Here is a 19,243-nt window from a genome sequence, read left to right as displayed (position 1 = left end):
TGTAGAGAAAAAAGGACTGGAAGCTTATGTAATATCAAGCATTGTGCGTCTGGAATATATTTGACTATTATTATCAGACTGCAAGGTAATACCGATATACCAAAATATTAACTCAAAATATTAATGATGAATTTCCCTGAGTGGTGGAAATAGGAGTGGTCCTTTCTCCTTTTCTTTGTGTCTCCCTCCCTTCTTCCCTTTCTTCCTTCTTTCGTGTCTCTTTTCTTTCTTTTTAAACTTCTGTTCTTTAAACCTAAAGTGGGCATCGATTTATTCCTTTTGGAATTATAAGACTTCAAAATTTTTTTCATTGAGATGAAATTAATGTAACACAAAATTAACCATTTAAAGTGAACAATTTACTGGCATTTAGCACATTCACAGTATTTCGCAACCACCACTTCTAATTCTAAAACATTTTCATCATCCCCAAATGAAACTTTATATCTATTAAGCAGTTATTCCTCATTCTCCCCTAACCCCAGTGCCTAGCAACCACAAATCTGCTTTCCATCTCTGTGGATTACCCCTTCTGCATATTTTCTATAAATGGAATCATAAGATATGTGAATTTTGTGTCTGATGTCTTCTACTTAGCATATTTTTGAGGTTCATCCACATTGTACTGTGTGTCAGTACTCCATTTCTTTTTATGGCCAAATAACATTCCCTTATATAGATCATAACTTGTTTATTCATACATCCATTAATGGATATTTGGGTTGTTTCCCATATAGAACTTTCCTTCCTTCCTTCCTTCCTTCCTTCCTTCCTTCCTTCCTTCCTCCCTCCCTCCCTCCCTCTCTCTCTCCTCTCTTTCCTTTCTTTCTTTCTTTTTCTTTTTCTTTCTTTCTTTCTTTCTTTCTTTCTTTCTTTCTTTCTTTCTTTCTTTCTTTCTTTTTCTTTCTTCTTTCTTTTTCTTCTTTCTCTCTTTCTCTTTCTTTCTTTCTTTCTTTCTTTCTTTCTTTCTTTCTTTCTCTTTTTCTTTCTCTTTTCTTTTCTTTTTCTTTCCTTTTTTAAATAGAGACGGGCTCTTACTATGTTCCCCTGGTTGTTCTCAAACTCCTAGCTTCAAGCAAGTCTGCCTCAGCCTCCTGAGTGGTTGAGATTACGGGATGCAAACCACTCAGCCCAGCTTCGCATTTAAAACTTTTAAAAGTTATTCTATAACACTGAGTTTGTCAGGTAATGAACTTCAAAATAAATGAAGAAAAGGGAGTGGGCTAGGGAAAAATCAGTATTAGCAAACTTTGTCAATTTTCTTAATTTAAAAGTATACATAAGCACGGAAAATTTGAGGTATGGGTGGTGATATGAGCAAATTTAAGTATGCCTCATACTCATGTTTCCCTCTCCTCCAATTTTCTTCCCCAGAGGCAACCTCTCTAACGCATTTTTGTGTTTAAATATATTTTTTGCATGAACAAATATACATGTGTATTCGTATGTATGCATATATATTTTCTGACTTTTTTCTTCTTTCAAAGAATTATTAGTGATATTCTAAGCTCCAATAACACACAGGGAAAGGTGGCTTGCTAATAGTTTTTTTGTGTAATTTTTTGAGACAGGGGCTTGCTCTGTTGCCCAGGCTGGAGTGCAGTGGCAGGATCACAGCTCACTGCAGCTTCTACCTTCCGGGCTACAGTCAGACTCCCACCCTGGCCTCCTGAGTAGTTGGGACTACAGGCATGTACCAAACACCCGGCTAATTTTTTTATTTTTTTATTATTTTTTTTCGTAGAGACAAGGTTACACTATGTTGCCCAGGCTCGGCTAATGCTCCTTTGAAGAGCTCCTTCCTTTCCTTTATCTTAGCTCCCACTCCTCTTTGAGCATTCCCTTTGCCTTCCAAATAAACTACTTGCACTCAAGTCCTAGTTTCAGGTCTCTTCTGGGAATCCAGGCTGAGACACAAACTTTATTTTATTAAATTTTTATAGTGCTCTGGGAGGTAGGTGTTTAAAAAACTCCATCCTACAGGTGAGGAAACTGAGACTCAGCCAAGTAACCAAGTCAAGTTAGAGAATGGCAGCTAAGACTCTAACTCAGGTGGATGGGTCCTTTTCTTTTCTTCCTTTTTCTTTTCTTTTTTCTTTTTTGTTTATATCCCTTGCTTTGCTCGGGGGAATAAGCAACGTCTAACTTCAGAGAGTACAAACCTGCGGTAGCGCTGGCTGGAAAGCAAGGCCTGGTGCTGGCTGTTGGGGGAGCAAACACACAAAGGTATCATTCTTTGTAATGTCAGGCTCCTACTTTCACACTGTTTTCTGTTTTGTCTTTTCATCATAGCCTTCACAATTGTCATATCAAAGTTGTTCCCTAAAAACATTAAGCCGTATAATATGTGCCACATTTGTTTGTAAAATATACAACTTTTGGAAACTCCATTCGGGGGTAGACACCAGACCTCCCCGTGGCCCCTGTGCACATGTTTAATGTCTCTTCATATCAAATGCCCACACCATTTCCTGCTAAAATTGATTGGCTATGGCTCATCAGCTCCTCTGGGTGATCTGCTTTCTTCCTTCTCTTATGATTCAGGTTATTGACAGCTGGGAAAAGGCACATATCTCTGACTGATAGCGACCCAAAAAGAAATTATAGAGAAGCCAATTTGGCTCCACTTTGATTTTTCCTTCCTTCCTCCTTACACATCCAAGGAGGTTTTGCTCTGGCAATCTCTTGCTATGGGTAAGTGAATGGGTTTGTGGGACAGATTCTCCTGGAGACGCCTCACCAGGGCCTCTCCCACCATTTCCTCAGAACCCCACCTAACAGCCACATTACCCTTAGTGCTAACTCTTTCAGACACAGACAATAGATATTATAAAAGTATTTCATTAATTCTCTTCACAGTGGTAAGTTTTATGACTTTTACAATCTTTCTAAGAACAATCAGAACATTGGATGCCTCTGAATATGGAGATAACAAGACTTGTTTCACAGCATTTCCTCACAATCAAAGTACACTGGGATCGATACTCTTGGAAAAAGTTTCTGAGACACTGGGAAATTAAAAAATTTCCTAAGTGCTAAATGATTCAAATAGTTCAGGATGATAAATTAATTTGGAGATAATTATTTACTATTATTAAATTATTTTAAACAATCTAAACATACATTGTATTTCCACTTAGGTCTTTGTTATCCAGTATTATTTCACTATGTCTCAAAATATTATATTTATATATATACTGGCAATCCTATATATGCATATATGTATTTGTGTGTGTACATACATACACATACATACATACATATATATAAAATCATTTCTCAGCCTTTTGGCTAAAATCAAGTGTAGTATAGGTTACCAGTTTTATAAACATACATCTATAATCCTAGAGGAACTCCTGTACCTGTGACAGATCGAAGAATTACAGACATGACTGTATGCTACCCTACATAGAAATTGTCAGTTTTGTAGGTAGCCCAAGAGAATGATATTAGCTCAGATGTAGGAAATGGTGTTTTGTGTACCATACTAGAGATAGATCTTCAACAGGTTCTTAAATTTTAACTTTCGTGGAAAAATCAAAGGAAAAAGACAAAATTATTATTATATTGAAAAACAAATCAAAGGGAGAACAGCCATCAGGTAAGCCATTCAGTCTCCAGAGGACTTGCACTTGTCAGTGGAGCCTCAGCATGAGCCCACTTAGGAACAAAGTATTTCTCAACAGTTTGTTTGCATCTTCAAAATATCCTGTAGTTATTTTCATGTTCCCCAGGAGAAAGACTGATGGAAGTGGCTTATGCTGACTAAATTCACAAGAGCCGTATTGACAAATCAAATCGCCAACTATCTAATTTGGAATGGAAAAAAAAAAAGAGTGCTATTAAGGAGTCTGCAATATCCATATTGTCAGGTCAGAATTTTCTCTCACTTGTGGAAAAGTCTGCCTAGGAAGTCAATTTACTTTTGAAAAGTTCCTTGTTAAAAACCGAGTGAGCCTAAAGGGAGCTGGATCAGAATAATGGGAGAAATGACATTATAAAGAATTAACTGAAGTTGAAATGATTTAGATAACATGTCTGTGTCTTCTTCAGAGGCTCGGACTGTATATTTTAGGTGGAATTTTAAATTTTTATTTTTAAATTCATTCTGGTAAGAATGCTCAAGTCCCCATAGAAAAACTCACCTTTAACCAAACACCGCATGTTCTCACTCATAAGTGGGAGTTGAACAATGAGAACACATGGACACAGAGAGAGGAACATCACACACCAGGGCCTGTTGGGCGGTGGGAGGTGGGTGGTGGGGGGTTAAGGGAGGGAACTTACAGGACGGGTCAATAGGTGCAGCAAACCACCGTGGCACATGTATACCTACATAACAAACCTGCACGTTCTGCACATGTATCCCACTTTTTTTTGTTTTGTTTTTAGAAAAAAAAAAGAAAAACTCACCTCTAAATTGTATTCTAAAGGCATTTGTAACTCATGCATTTGCTAGAGTCAGCTGTTTTGGTCTGAATTTTGGTGTAGCTTAATTCTAATTTCTTTTATAGCAAAGTCCTATCAGTACAATTAAGAAAGGTTTCCCTGATAATATTTTTCTATAGGCTTTCACTTTTCTCTTATCTACTTCCCCTGCTAGTGACCTTTGCCTTTATGTCATCTTGATCATTATGCCACAGACTGAAAACTTTGGAAAGTGCTGAGATATTGGACTCTAACGTAATTGTAATGCGTTAGTTCCATTTTGCCAACACATAGTACTTTCACACTTCACTGGCAAACAAGCTGGTGATGAAAAGGCAGGCTTTCTGCCTTGTGAATCCTTCACCAATTTTCTTGATTAGAAGAATTTAAAGAGGGTTACTAAACAAACTGAACTTCCCACATTTTCTGTGGACAGAACTTGAGAGTTTAATGTCATAGTTGAATTTATTAGCACTATTATATTTATCAAGAATTAGGTAGCGTGTTCTTTTTATCGTCATATGTTTAGCATCTATTACAATGTCTGGTAGACAGTGAGTGTCTGGAGACAATTCTCCCTGGATTTCTCACATTTCTACATGTCTCATGAGTAAAGGGATTGACTGACTTTGTTCTGGGCTATTTTTCAAAGGTGTTTGTTAGCAAACCACCTTGGAAGAGTGAAAAAGTGTCTCAAGAGTAATGAGTAGGCATGCTTCCTGTTTGGTGTAAAAGGCCTGATTTCCCTAAGCTTAGAGTTCTTCTCAAATGCTGACACTGGCTACTGCTACTGCTGTAAGTAACAAAGTCACTTGTCTCTGACCCAAGAATCTCATGACTTCTACCAGCTCCTTTGAAACCGGCAAGCTAACAAACAGCTTCAAAATAGGATAAAATAGGACAAAATCTCAGATCCTTCAAATTCTTAAGAGTAAGTGCTCAAAAAGTGGGGGAGGTTGTTGAATTAATTAATTAAAAAATATAGGTGGCTTAACATTCTTTTGAATAGTCCACAGTTATCCAAAGAAAGAGCCCAAGAACTTCTATTGGCAAGGAGCTATTTCACAATATATTTTCATTAAAGCACCAGTGTGTGTTAGTCAGCCTATGTTTATTTTAGATATCGTTGTTGACTTTAAAATGTTGGCAGCAGTATGTTTGGACTCAGCTAAACATTGAGTTGCATGATGGGAACCGATTATTTATTTAAGCATTACCTAGTCAGGGAGGAACTGCAGACTTTGGATAGTTTCTACTTGCTTCTACATCAGTGTCCCTAATGGATGAGGCTATAGTTTTGGTATACAGAGCTGAAATTTTATTCTTTCTTTCTAAAAATAACAGCTGATTCTCTTTAGAGTGACATTTTCATTTGGAACACAAAAACATTGACTTCGGTGTTTATTTTTCCATGTGCTTTAGGGGTGCATTTGTTTTTCTCTCCATTTTAGAATGCCTGACAAACCTGAACCAGGAAATCTTTACCAACAGAAAGTGACCCAGTCTTTCTGCATGGCAGGTGGCCACACTGCCACCTGCTCCCCTCCTGCTAGTCATGACTCCAAGAGTCTTGACAGAGGGTTGGTGACAGGCAACTAGAGATCTGGAAAGAAAATCTCTCTTCAAAGGTAAACAAGTGATTTCAAGTCAGTCACCTTTCATAATTATCTTAGAAACTGTATGATATGTTAGGAGAGAAAAGGTACTAGGATTGGAGACATAGGTTTGCTTCTAGTCTTGCTACTTTTTCTGGATTCTGGGCAAGTCATCTGAACTCTCTTAGTTTTTCCAGTCGTAAAATAATAATAATAATGGTGAAGTAATAAAACACCTTCTCTACCTATATCAAACATTGTTTTGAGCATCAAACAAAATAGCTCCATTCTGGTCAGTAAATGTAACAATCATATAGCCTTTTCTCAACATTTTGGTTATACATTTAGAAGGGCTTTGAAGACCATAGAAGTTTATATAAATAGAAGTATTGTTAGTATTATTAGTAAGGAGTATACCCAGCACATTGCTTTTAACTTCTTGCATCACTCTTTTGCACTGAACAAAATGTCACTCTAAGGATTAAGCAAATGTGCCCTTGAGTGCTATGTATACATGATTGAATTTTTATTTTTTACTTTTATTTTTAGTTGACATGTAATAATTGTATATATTATGGGATACAGTGATATTTCGATACCCATGTATACAATGGATAATGATCAAATGAGGGTAATTAGCACATCCATCATCTCAAATATGTATCCTTTCTTTGTATCGTGAACATTCAAAATCCTCTCTTTTAGCTTTTTAAAAATATGCAATAAATTATCATTAACCATATTCCCCTCGCAGTGCTGTAGAGCACCAGAATTCCTTCCTTCTATCTAGCTGTAATTTTGTATCTGTTAACCAACCTCTTCCCAACCTCCCCAGCCCCCTACTGTTCCCAGCCTGTAATGGTCAAAATTCTACCCTCTACTTCTATTAGCACAGAATTTTTTTAGCCCCCACATATGAGTAAGAACATGCAGTACTTACCTTTCTGTGCCTGGGTTATTTTGCTTAACATAATGTCTTCCCGGCTCATCCATGTTGCCATGAATGACAGAATTTTATTCTCTTTTATGGCCAAGTAGTATTCCATTGTGTATATCACATTTTCTTTCTATTCTCTGTTGATGGATATTTTGGTTGATTCCATACATTGGCTATTGGGAATCGTACTGCTATAAACATGGGAATGCAGATATCCCTTTGATATACTGACTTCTTTCCTTTGGATAACTACCTAATAGTAGAATTGCTAGATCATATAGTAGTTCTATTTTTAGTTTTTTGAGAAACCTCCCCACTATTTTCCACAATGGGTTTACTAATTCACACTCCCGCCAACAGTGTTTAAGGGTTCCCCCTTTTATGCATCCTTGCCAGCAGTTGTTATTTTTTGTTGTTTTCACAATAGCCGTTCTAACAGGGGTGAGGTGACATTTCATTGTGGTTTTGATTTGCATTTCTGATGATTAATGATGTTGAGAATTTTTTAATATATATATTTGTGGTCATTTATCTGTCTTTTGAGATATTAATATAGCTATTTAGATCATTTGCCCATGTAATTCCAATTGGTTGGCACCTGCAAAGCCATTTCTATCATCCTCTCATGACTCTGGGTGGATGGAAGGATGAACACTTGGGTGGCTAAAGCAAACATGGACTTTTGTTGTTCTTGTGAGGGCTGGTGGGGCAGAATGCTTTTATATAGCCATGAAGTAGCAGGGAAAAAAGCTCTGAGATCCTCCAGTGTGTAGAGAATATTCTCTGCTTTTCTCATGCTCTGTACCAATCTAACCTGGGCTCTTCTTCCTTAATGTACTGTCATTAGCTTTGCCTTTCTCTTATCCCATAGTCCTGTACTATAGTGAGAAAAAGACATAGAAAAGACTGCACAGCTCTTCGTAGCTTACAAATCAGTTTCATAATTGTCATCATGTTTAAACATCACTATGACACTGCTATGTAGGCATAATTGCACCTGTTTTATAGTGAATAAACTGACAGTCAAAGTTAAGGGACATATCAAGGTCACACAAGAGATGAGGCTGGGGCTTAAGAGGCCTCTGTCAAGCTCATGGTTGTTTCATTCTTCTGGGCTGCTTCTGGGTTAAAACCTTTTAAAAAGTAAATTCTAAAATAGTTAGAATGGATTAGGGTAGGAGAGAGTGCAGAATGAGTTTGCAATGAAGCATCTTAGAGGGGCAACACAATAGTAAACCTCCTCTTCTTTCTCATATCTTGTAATCAGGGATTAAGAAGTTCCTTGCCTTCTCATGAAGAAATTGATCTCATTAGGGTCATCTCTATATTAATGGCAGAAATTGAGTCAATATGTTGATCTTGGGCCCCTGGAAACAAGGGTTCTTTGGGTCCAGGGATAGAATTCAGGCAGTCCATGGGCCTGGATGAAGAAAAAAATTCCTGTTTTTGATTTCCTGAACCTCTAGCATTTCTCTCAGTTATGAATTTAGACTCCAAACCATGGCAATTATTAGCTGTTCTTATAAGTATGTCACCAAGATAAGTAAAATATATTTTCCTATCACATTATAATTTTAGATATAGTAATGCTGTGCATAAAAATTCCAGTTAACTACAGACTGCATATGCAACAGTGGTCCCATAAGATTATACATGTTTACTGTACATTTTCTATGTTTGGATACACAAATACCTTCTGTTGTGTGACAATTTCTTACAGTATTCAGTACAGTAACTTGCTGCAGCCTGGGAACAATAGTCTATACTATACATCCAGTTGTGTAGTAGGCTGTATCATCATAGGTTTGTGTAAGTACACTTTGTGGATATTTGCACAGTGATAAAATCACCTAATGACACATTTCTTGGGATGTACCCTCATCCTTCACCATCAAGCAACGCACTACTGTATCTTGAAACTATCCTTTGCACTCGTCACAACTTCAAAATATGGTAGCTTCTAGACTTGCAGCTGGATCTTATTATTTAATATGTTAAGAAACACACATACGTTATTTTATAATGAAGTTTTAAGAGTCATTTTGATAATTGTATTTCCATATAATTATTTTTCTATTTCAATTGTCATCTTATGTATTCTATTTTATGCCTTTAAAAACATTACTCTGAGAGGGGTACAGGTATCACTCTGCTACCACATGGGTCCACAGTGCAAACAAAAGTTTTAAAAACTTGCTCCAAAAAGACATTCACTGAAAATCTTAAATTATTCCCTAGGAACAAAATTTTCAAACCTTTTTTTTTTTTTTTAAGGAAGAGAGATGTTAGGGCAACAATTCCTTAATTTCATCATCTCTTCCATTTATTTACTTGATTGAATGAATTCTTGACAAATAGCACATGTGCAATAAACATTCATAGAAATGATATCCCTTTTTATTCTTGGCAAAATTAGCGGTGTGCTGAAAACAAACTGAGTTTGGTTCATGGGACATTTCCTGAAAGGAATGACAGTTTAAGACAGAATAAAGTGGAAAGGGAAGGAATAGCTATGTGAAGGAATTAGCCAACGATAAGATCTTACCTTGAAGAAGGCCTTCTGCATTGAGTCTGAAAACAACATTTGTCTTTATGTGAAAATCCATGCCCTGACCTAACTCTCTGTGTCCTGTCAGCCTAGGTAATCAAATTATGCATGAAATAATTTCATAATTTTATTTTCAACTGACAAGCACTACATTATACATTCAATCTGTTCACATAAGATAATATATTTCTTGCAGTAACATATGTTAATATATGCTTGTTCTCAGAAAACGATTATATTACAAATCTTAACCTAGGTACACAAACGAAAGGGTCCAGGCATTTGACTAATATATATTGATTAATCCTATACAGCAGGAGGAGCTCAGGAATTGTCTGATAAAACTCTCCCAACAGTCTAGTTTAGTCTTTCGTTTTGCTGCTAGAAATCATTTTGCTTGGTTTGCTGCTGCTTCTTACATGGATCCACACTGGGCAGACTCTTGAGAGGTGGAAAAATGAGTTAGATGACTGTTAATGGCAGTTTGTGGAGCATGTTTAGAAACTGCACAAGAATGGGGAGAAAGAGTGTTTGGTTGCTTCCCCTGGAGCTTATATTTTTACAATGCTAAACTCTGAGGTTCAGGGAGCAGACCATATTTTTCACGTCCCCAAGCATTTTCCTGACTAATCTATCTCCCTAGAATGCTCTTCTTGTCCCTATTTACTCTCTGCAACTTAAGATCTGCTAATACTAAGTCATCAGTTTCTTGTAAAATTTTCACCTGACCCCTCCTCTTGTTCCAGATTGGGTTACCAACCCCTCTGTACTGCTAAAATCCCCTGTCCTTCTTCCATGGGCAGGCACTGCTCTCATGTCCTCCCACCATACCCTTCTACCCTCTACTCAACATCAAACTCTAGACCATGACCATTTTGAGACCGAGATTAAGCCCTTGGCATATATTAGGTTCTTTAGATTTTCTGCAGAATTAATTGAATGAAAAGTGAACGAGGCCAACAAGCAAAAGAAGACAAATAAGACAGGCAACATGAAGACTGAGGGGTATGTAAAGAAGGGTAGGGAGGTCAGCCAGCCCCAGCAGATCTTAGACTTCTAAGATGTTGATAGAAGTGTGTGCGTGCCTGTGTGTTTGTATGGGAGAAGAAGTAGCCCAGGGAAGGTGAACTTTAAACTTGACTGCATAGACATACTTCCAATATAGCAGGTACGAATGTCACTGTGCCACTTTCTGGTGTGTAAATGTGACAGAAAAATTAGTTCTGTACTTTCACTCATATGACGGTAGAAAATTCAACCTCAGTAATATTTGGGGGCTTTGGTGTTCATCCAAAAATCTCCTAGTATTTGGAGTGACAGAAGCTTGCATGTTCCTTGTCAGAGTCATCGGTGGCTCACCAGTGTTTGAAAGCATTGGACAGGCCATATATTCCAGCCAGACCAGAGATGCACCTCATGGTGGTCCACTCCTTGACCACACACAGGTTCACAGAGACCTTCAGGATCTCAATGTCTCCTGTGAGCTTGGCGTTAAGTGTTGAGCCTCTAAAGCACATCCCAAAATAATTCCTGGCCAGCACATATGTATGAGGGAGCCAAGGCCCTTCCAGAAACCTGTCTGATTCCTGTGCACACTCCCCACTCCTAGCCTGAGGAAAATCAAATGTTTCCTTAAATTAGGTAGCTTCTGTGTCTTCAACTCCAAAGACTTAACCTCCATGCCCCTCCTTTGTGAACGCAATCTGGGAAAACTTTTGTACTAGGTGTCATGAATAAGAAAAGAAGCTGGAAATACCAGTTATTCCTTTCTTAATAACTGACCTTGTTATTCAGCTCTTCAGAAGCCACAGGAAATTTTATCCCTCTCCTCTCTAAATCCCACCCCCACCACATCCACTGGCTGCCCTGTTCTGTTCTGCAGCATGGAGATGCCCAAAGCACAGTCTTGGCAGTTGTCCCAGTTTTCTTCATCCTGTTCATGACTCCAAAGAAAACACATTTCCCACTCAAAAACAAACTGGCAGTTTCTGTTGGGAACTCAGATATTTTCCCAGAGTCCACCATAAAAATAATAAGGTTATATTTTAATTTTAAGTTATTTGTTCATGCAGATTCTTATGGAAAGACCTTGCTATAGTTTTGTTGATCATACAAAGAACATTTTAAACAAAATATTTTCCAAAAATATAGCAGGCTTCCTTCTGCTGACCCAAATCTCAAGAAGAGTCAGCATTTGTTATAAGGCTCTAAACAAATATTTATAAACCCTGCTTAAATTTGTTTTGAAACTTGCATAATTTTGGCAATCATTACTCATGCTAGTATCATCACTCAGGGCTTGGCATTAATGTTTTCTTCAAAATATTTTACTTTTATAGTATAAATGTACCCTATATTGCCAAAGATGTATTGGACAAGGGTGGTCATCACTGTACTGTGCTGAAACTTGGCTTCACCTTTGAAATAGAAAATTTATCAGAGGAGTTTTGGGAAGATGAAATATTTTAGTGATGTAATCCCATAATATTTATGCCCTCTTACAAATAGTAGTGATTAGGCCCCACTTGTGACCAACAAACTAAAAATTTACCCTCATTCTATGAACAGGATTTCATTTTAAAATAATTATATTATGAAAACATAAAAAATATTTGAAACAAAAAACTTGTGAATATTCACATACTTCATTGCCCATTAAGAACAGTTCCACCAATGCCTAGTTGACTTGTAACAATTTGTGTGCAGCAAAAATAGAGAGACAGGGCTAGAGTGTGCTTGTTTTGCATTAGACTAGGCTAATGAGAAAATGCTAAAGGTGTTGGGAAATGCAAGAGCCAAAGAAGGCTTAGAGAGAAAGTTATGACTGGGGGTTCAGAATAAGAGATTGAGGGCATAGAAGCTACAGTGCTTGCTGCAGAGCAGGCTGAGGCTCCACAGAGGAGGGGAGACAGGACTTGACCAGGTGTTGCCTTGGGGCTGTGTATGAATCTCCTGTACAGACTCCAATAAGGAGTTCTTAAGTGTTCGCTTTTTTAAATTTAATTTTTGAATAGATTATACGTTTGCAAGGTTCAAAAGTTTTAAAGGTCCTGTCGGTTTTATCAGGAAAAAGTCTCCGTAACACTCCAGCCCCAAACCACCCAGTTCTCATCCCCAGAAGCCACCAATATTATCAGTTGCCTGTGTGTCCTCCAGAGCTATTTTATGCACATACAAGCAAACAGATATTTGTATATATTCACTCTCTCTTTCATTTTTTTTAAACAAGTAGCAGCCTGCTACATAAATTATTTTGTATCCTGCTTTACTCTCTGTAAAATATCTTGGATATTGTTTCATTTTATTAGACAGATTCTTCATTCTTTTTTTTTTTTCAGTTGCAAAGTATTCACTATAGCAAGGTACAGATGGTTTTTGGCCAGTTTCTACTCTTGGTTGCTTCTGATCATTTGCTATTATATACACGATGCTGTAAATTTTTAATTTATTTTTTGTCATGAACCCCTTTGGCAGTTTGGTGAAGCCTATTAGTTTCTTCTTAATATAATATTTTCAAGTGCATGCAAAATCCTCAGGATTAAAAGGAAACCAATTATGCTGATATATAGGTATCAAAATATTCTTTATATAAACATTTATTTAGAAATATATGTACTTATTTATTAAAACATATTAAGATCTAGCAGTGGATCAAATTCCTGTAATTTCAAAATATGAATGAGCATGAATGCTGTTTCAAAATATCTGCAACAATAGTGATGTAAAATATCTGTGATTTTATTGGTAACAAAGGCATAGGCTGATATTATCATGGTTTCCTGCATGCTTTCATAATTAAAGGAAATGACAAATTTTAGTTAGAGTTAAGAAACCCTGCCTTATACATACATCATTTCCCAAACACTCAAGTATATGTGTAGGGTATAGTTTTAGAAGTGTTTTAAATTAGCAACTGCAAATACATTTATAATTGAATGCATATTGCCAAACTGCTGAAAATGCAGTCGTTCCACCAGCACTGAATAAAGGTATGTTAACAAGCATTTTAATCCTTGCCAATACGAGAGATGAAAAATAATATTTTGGTGGTTTTATTTTGCACTCTCTTGTCAAAAGCAAATTTGAACATCTTTTCATATATTTATGAACCATCTTCTTTTCTGTGTGTTCATACCCCTTGCTCATTGTCCTATTGGTTTGTTAGCAGGTTTGCTGTGTTGCAAACGCCAGGGGACATCAGTCACAGAGACCTGAATGTACACAGCACCCCCTGGAGTTGGCAATGTGGAGGCCCTGGCTGCTGATTCCAAAGAAGATTTAAATTGCAGTCCATTGTATTTTTCTCTCAGACTTCTGTTTCTTTGAATATTCCAAATAGATTAAAATATAATCTGGAATCCCAAGTGCCTTAGTCTTATTTAGGTAACAATACTATCTAAGAAAAACTCTAGAGGAATTCACAACAAATTGCTAACTATAGTTATCTCCGGCAGAGGAAGTAGCATGGGAAAGGAGTGGGAAAATTTTTTACTTTGGCTTTTTTTTCAACTGTGTACTTACGTATAATTTGTGTGTAATAAATAAAATAATAAATATACATGATAAAAGTTCAAATAAAAGTTAAAAAAATTACAGGGCACTCCTCCTTGAGCCTATATGGTGGTTTTGAAATACCATTCAAAAAGAACCAGGACTTCTTAGAGAAATGACTGATTGCAGGTCTGGGGCAGGAAATGTACAAGATGAGCCTGGCACCTCTTATCAACACCGCATAGCAAGAAAGGTATGAAGACGACTAGGGCCGTGGCAAAAGGACTCATAAACTAACTTGAAGAGGCTTCTACTGACCAAAGACAGAGCAACTTAAGCATCAATAAAGATAATAACTGCAATGGCTATGATGAAATACATTATGAATGCATAAAGTTCATACTAATATTAAACAAAATGAAAATTAATTGGTCATACTGGGTAGATCATGGGGAACCAACGAATTATTTTAAAAATTGGTAAATCCAGGCAAAGAATCTAACATTTATTTTAACTTTTTTTTTTTTTTTTTGAGACAGAGTTTCGCTCTTGTTGCCTAGGCTGGAGTGCAATGGTGCGATTTCGGCTCACTGCAACCTCCTCCTCCCAGGTTAAAGCAATTCTCCTGTCTCAGCCTCCCGAGTAGCTAGGATTACAGGCATGCACCACCATGCCTGGCTAATTTTGTATTTTTAGTAGAGACAAGGTTTCTCCATGTTGGTCAGGCTGGTCTCAAACTCCCGACCTCAGGTGATCTGCCCACCTCGGCCTCCCAAAGTTCTGGGATTACAGGCGTGAGTCACTGCACCCGGCCCTATTCTGACTTTTTAATACAAACTGAGTCTCCAGGTCATCAAATAATAGACAAGGAGAAGTTTCCTTTCATAAAAAGTAATCCAGCTAATAAATTAAAACAGAATGAGAAAATTCATAATTCCTAATGAATTATTGTACCTAGGCGTTGGCCACCCACAGCTGTGAGCTTTACCAAAAGGAAAACAATCTGGCCTTAGGTGCATCCTAATGAAAAAGCGCAAACCCACATAAAGATTGTTTTGCCAAATACAGGAAAAAGAAAAAAAAAAAGGAAACAAAAAACTTTGAATCTGATGAAGCCTCCAGGTCCAACGGCCAATTGGCATGTTAAGCAATACAAGAGGTTTCCAGTCTGTGGACTGCGGGAAACTCTACAGCTTTTTTCAATAAAGAAACTGAAAGGGAGATAAAAAGATGTAGGTGGAGGGGAACCTTCAGAGACTATCAACCAATCATGACACGCAGACCTTATTTGGATTTTGATTCAAATACACAAACTGTATAAACAAAACAACTTTTATAATATTTACAAAACAACTGGAAATTTCAACAGTGAAAAGATATTTGATGATATTAAAGAACTTGTTTTACTAATTTGTAATATTTTACATAATGCTATGAGGATTCTGTTTTTTCAAAGAGTTCATTCTCTTCTAAAGATACCAAAAAACAGATGAACTAATACTATATCTGGAATGTGCTTCAAATAATGTGGGAATAGTTGAGGTATCAAAGCAGATAGATTGGTCACGGATAATTGTTGGAGCCAGGTGAGGGAAATCTATGGGGCTTTATATTATATTATTCTAATTTTGTATATGTTAAATTTTTTTTAAGTAAACAAAATCATTAAAGATCAATTTGTCCTGAAAAGGGACATTGTATCACAAGAAGGTCTGAGAGATATCCTTTTTTTTTTTTTTTGCCAAATTTGGCAGTAGGGAGTTGAACTAACTCATTCCTTTTAGGTCCTATACATGTGTTGGGTTTTTTTTTTTAATCAGAATTTAAAAATTCATGTTCCTTATGGATCAGGAATGTTCCTGTCTGCATTCCATAGAAAGAAGCAGCAATGTCATCGGGCAGCCTAGGGTTCAGGAGGTGAGGTGATGGGTTTGGAGAAGGCATGTGCTGAAGACGGGCTTCCCTGGGAAACAGATTCTGGGTGGAGATGAGCTTGAAGGCGGTCTCTCGGGGAGTGCCCTCAGGATCATCCCTATGAGGGGAGAGGAGTGAGAGAAGTGGGGCTGGGCAGCAGATGAACTCTGATGCAGTTCAACAGAGGCCTCGGCCAACCCACAGATAGCTGTGGAGCTAGGATGGCCCTACCAAGTTTGTCAGTTGAGGCAAGGAAGCCAGATATAGTCTGCCTCCTCAGTGGTTAGAGGTGGCTTCTCCTCAGGGAGGGGCCATAGCTTGGGTGATGCAGCTTCCTTAGGCGGAGGAGGGCAGTCCCTGAGACAGTCTGGGCTGTGGATGGCTAACACTCATAGCACGCTGTCAACAGGAGGAGGAACAAGGGCCTCAGGCCAGAAAGAGAGCTGGACTGTGTCCCATCAGGGTCTACCAATGACGACATTGTTGTCACACCAAATTTACTGCACACCAATGCAAGGATTATTGCTTCTAGGTGAATGACACATAAGAATTAGTCATAAAGGGCAAGTCTTGACATCAAATTCCTGACAACACACGAAGCCTGTATAATGTGATAAAAGGTTATGTGTCATTCATGCTCTTTATACCTATGTGACACTGGTAGGTGAGTATCTTATATGTTAGTGCTCTCCAGGTCCCTAAAGTTCCCACAGAGGCAAAAGAGCTATTTGAATGATTTCCAATACTATTCTAAAAGTAAAATCTAACATTAGAATTTTTTTTTTATTTTTTATTTTTTCACTCTGTCACCCAGGCTTAAGTGGTGCAATCACAGCTCACTGCAGCCCTGACCTCCTGGGCTTAAGCATTCCTCCCACCTAAGCCTCCTGCGTAGCTGGGACTACAGGTGTGTGCCACAATGCCTGACTAATTTTTTGATTTTTTTGTAGACCTGATGTCTCACTGTGTTGCCCAGGCTATTCTCGAACTCCTGGGCTGAAGAGATCCTCCTGCCTCGGCCTCCAAAGTGCTGGGATTACAAGTATAAACAAATATGGCTGGATTATTCTTTTTATGTTGAAATAACCTCAAACTTACTACCAAGTTGCAAGAATAGTACGAATACCTCCCATATACCCTTTACTAGATTCACAAATTAACATCTTGTCATATTCACTTTATAATTTTCTACATAACCACCATACAATAATCAAAATGAGGAAATTAAACATTTATAAAATGCTGTTATCTAACCCACAGTCCATATTTAAATTCTACCAACTTTAAATTTTACCAATTGTCAGAGTAATATCTTTAATAGCAATAGTTTTCCCTCCGGTCCAGGATCCAATTCGAAATAGTATCTCGCATTGTGTGGTTATATGTCCTTAGTCTCCTTCAACCTAGCAAGTTTCTTCAGTCTTTCCTTACTTTTGTTATCTTGATGCAACTGAAGATTGCAGGCATCTTTTGCAAGAATAAAATAGAAACAACTATATTAGTTTTCTACATTGCAGTCAATCAATTTTCACATAGCAGCTAAAAACAACACATAATTATTATCTCACCGTTCCTGTGGATCAAGACTGGGCAGTTTAGCTGGGTATTCTATGGGGTTACAATCAAGATTTTTAAGAAATCAAAACATTATAATATACAGAAAATAAAAAATATAAAGAATACATCCAGAAAGTAAGGAAGTGGCAAAGAATAACATCCTGTGAAAAGGACACAGGAGCCAGCTTTAAAGGGCTTTCACAGGCCAAATCTGGGACAATTTGAGCATTAGTAATGGATTATAATTCATTGAACAAAATAGGACTTCATGAGTTCATAGAGATATTAACTAAAAGTTTGATGAAAAAGCAATATTGACATTGTCTGAATGTATCTCCCCACAAAATACTATTTACAAAGGGATAAAAGAGTAAGTGCCCTGTAGAAGCCTGGTGGACCCCACCTTCATTAAGTGATTCAAGTTAACATCACTTGTAGTAGACTAAGGGGTATGGTAAACCATGTCATAGGATGCAATGTGAACACAGCATCACCATGGCCAACTTTATCATGTCCCCGCCAAATCCCTGATTCCTAGTATTCACATCCTCATATAATCCCCTCCTCTTGAGTGTGGGTAGGACCTGTGACTTGCTTCTAATCAATAAGGCAAAGGTGATGGGATGTCACTCCTGTGATTGTGTTACATTATGTAAGGATCTGTCTTGCTGGTAGACTCACTCTAGAGTCTTGCTCTCCTGCTGACTTTGAAAAAGCATGAGTCCTACAAATACTAGGAAATAAATTCTGCCAACGACCTGAGTAAGCTTCAAAGTGAATCCTTTCCCATTAGAGCTGGGGAGAAAGACCAACACCCCTCTCAGCCAGGAGCATGTCTCTAATATGTAAACTAACCAGACCAGATCCTTATCTCTTCTATTTGGCTATCCACACAAGAGGTAACCCTTCTCTGCTTTAGTCATTCCAAGGCCAAGTACCAAGCAACTAGGGGATACCTCTATGGCTTAGAGCCTATGGAAAGTATTCAAACCTAAACAGTTCACCTTGCCCTGCTTTTCCCATGGCCATGGGCCTGGATCTCCTCTCACTCCTGCCCCTCTGCCTCCTGGCCACCCCGGAGCTTTCCCCCGAGGCCCTTTGTGGTGTCCTGTGCCTCTTGTCTTTAGGATCTGTGAGTACAGTAAACTGCGTTTTCCTAAGCCTCCTTGTATGTCCTCTTGTGATCTCACCTGAATGATCATCTCATGAAATAACACAACACCAGCACAAAATATTCCAGAATCATGTCATATTCTTCTTGTTTCAGCCCTGAAGTCAGCCACTTCTCCAAAGTCCAAAGTGCCTTGGTTCCTTTCACTGGAGAATCGTATTTAGAAACCAATATCTGGGCACTATGTGTATTTTACCTATAATGGTATTAACACTCATGGTAATACTTGTTCTCTTCAGACCAGTTCCCCCAGGTTGGAGGCAACACCGTATAGTGGTTAAGAGGCTCTGGATCTAGATTGCCTGAATTAAAATCCTGGCCACTCTGGACAATCTGTGAGGCCTTGGGAAAGGCACTTAAGCTCTTACAGTTTTATACCCTGTGTGATGGTGTTTACAATAGCACCTACCTCAGAAGGTTGCTGTGGAAGGCAGTAAGATATGTGTGTGAAGCTCTTAGACTCATGCCTGGCACTCAGTGATTGCTCAGTAAATATTTGTTGGGTGAATGATCCTTATGTTGATCAGAAGCTCTAACTGAAGAATGAAAATGAGGGGAAATTCCTGCTCCACATCCTTTTCAGACAATAATTAAAATATTGA

At 37.9% G+C, this 19,243-nt stretch overlaps 1 long non-coding RNA gene across 1 annotated transcript; it reads left to right on the top strand.

The window, feature by feature from the left end:
* Positions 1-3,742: 3,742 nt before the first annotated feature.
* On the top strand, positions 3,743-13,814 carry LOC129466361 (uncharacterized). Its single transcript, XR_008652135.1, has 3 exons — positions 3,743-3,872; positions 5,880-6,056; positions 13,674-13,814. It is a non-coding gene; the product is annotated as an uncharacterized lncRNA (long non-coding RNA).
* Positions 13,815-19,243: the final 5,429 nt, after the last annotated feature.

The sequence above is a fragment of the Symphalangus syndactylus genome, chromosome 17 (genome assembly GCF_028878055.3).
Source record: "Symphalangus syndactylus isolate Jambi chromosome 17, NHGRI_mSymSyn1-v2.1_pri, whole genome shotgun sequence".
Classification (NCBI taxonomy): domain Eukaryota; kingdom Metazoa; phylum Chordata; class Mammalia; order Primates; family Hylobatidae; genus Symphalangus; species Symphalangus syndactylus.
Note: the sequence above shows the minus strand (reverse complement) of the source record. Positions and strands in the feature narration are given on the sequence as shown.